We start from the raw sequence: 1,813 nt of genomic DNA on the forward strand, positions 1-1,813 counted from the left end.
CTGCTACAACCCTAAACAAAATCAGGCAAACGATCAGGAGTCTATTATGTACAATTACTCTGGGTTTTAACGAGTGTTTCATGTGCAGCTCTTCTAAATGAACATATATGATCATTAATACAAACTGGTTTAGCCTCCATAGCTTGCCAAACCAGTTACAACATGAGACGATCCATCACGGCAACAGCTTGTATGTGAGGCCTCTTGTGTTTTAGTCACCTACCATCAGCATTGTGGTGATCTGGGTCGACGTAATCACTGCTCTGTAAGTCCGTAACTGTGATCAATGTACCACGGCCTTTGGTGGACACATAGTATGGTATATCCATAAACACTCTGCAGATGTATTTTCCTGACTCATTTCTTCTTATATTTGGAAAACTCAGAGACGAACAGTTAGTGTCACTTTTCAGAAATCCTTGAGATTTATACTGGAAGATTTCGTTCTTGATTGTGGTTTCATTCTTCAGCCACTCTAGCCACACTCTTTCAAACTTCACCGTCCAGCAGCAGGTGATGTCTACTGTCTGTCCCTCTGTGACAGAAACATCTGGACTCTGGGTCACAACAAGTGTGTCCAATGAAGCACCTGCGAAAAGACACAAGGTGCAACGTTTTCATGGTAAGACATCCCAAATCAATTGATGATCACGAGTCATGATTTCAGATGCTAAACCAGGACATGAAAATATACACACGTTTGTTTTTTACATTTTCCCACAATACATTTGTACTATGTGGACACTGATATACTGTAAATGTAATGTAGTAATTTAAGTCATATACATTTGTCAATTTCTGTTTGTCTTTACAGATTTAGCAGATCAAAAAACTGAAACCAGCTCGGTTCAAACCATAAAATATTCTCAATTCTAATTTTACTACATCTTTAGAGCACATATATAATGAGGAAATTAATATTCAAGTGTTCTACATGCATTACTTGTTTGATCATTGGAGGCCGACAGCATTTACCTTCTGACGCGATCAATAAATGCAATAATTTAAAAATCTTTCAGAGATTCTGAGCACAAATTTCAACAAGTTTATGGATCAGTACAACAAATGCGATATTAAAGTTAAGTTTTTATGTTTCTACTTACTGTCATCATTTCTGGTGCTTATACTCCACACACACAGGTTACCCACATTTTTTGATGGAATGTTGTTCATGTAAAACTTATCATTTGATTTTAAGATACATTGTTTTAACCCAACTGAGCGTTAACTGAAGCTAATGCTAAAAACGGAGGAAGTGTACATCGTTTTTGGTTTCCTCAGTTTGTCCAGTAAAAGACACCAGTGGCTATGACAAAAATTAGAGTTTCAAGTCTAAATGCTAAACTTTGGAAACATGTTTGTGTAAATCATGAAATAAACCTCTTACTACAATCAATAACTCCCTCGCACATGTTCAGTTGAAGTCTACAACATTAGGTCAGAGACACAAATTCTAATGTCATGGTTTGGTCTTTAAATATTCTTTAATGGTTTCAAGAGACATTCATCGATTTCCAGCCATGATTGTTCCACTTCCAGGCAGCATTAGAATTCATTTAGAGGCACGTTCATCTGTTCAGATCCTCTGTGTTAATGTTCACGAGATTGAAACTTAGACTAGGAAATGTTGTTTAGCTTAAATTCTAAAATCCGTCACAGCTTGAACAGTCTTTTCTGATTCCCTCCAAAAACGCAAATTTGGCTTTGTTGAAATTCAAATTGTAATCTTAATATTAAAAGCACACAATTGTGCAGCTGTAAAGTGGAAATACTAAAAATATACTGAATACTCTTGTACTTACCCCAACATGAG

The 1,813-nt window shown here is 36.3% G+C and overlaps 1 protein-coding gene across 1 annotated transcript in view; it reads right to left on the reverse strand.

Moving 5' to 3' along the window:
* Window positions 1-431: 431 nt before the first annotated feature.
* Window positions 432-1,813, reverse strand: part of LOC103375745 (uncharacterized) — a 5,260-nt gene continuing 3,878 nt past the window's right edge. The window contains exon 2 of the transcript XR_521243.1: window positions 432-589. The gene's annotated coding sequence lies outside the window, so the exon portion shown is untranslated. The remainder of the gene's footprint in view (window positions 590-1,813) is intronic.

Source organism: Stegastes partitus, unplaced genomic scaffold, assembly GCF_000690725.1.
Source record: "Stegastes partitus isolate 25-593 unplaced genomic scaffold, Stegastes_partitus-1.0.2 Scaffold2842, whole genome shotgun sequence".
In the NCBI taxonomy this organism is placed as follows: domain Eukaryota; kingdom Metazoa; phylum Chordata; class Actinopteri; family Pomacentridae; genus Stegastes; species Stegastes partitus.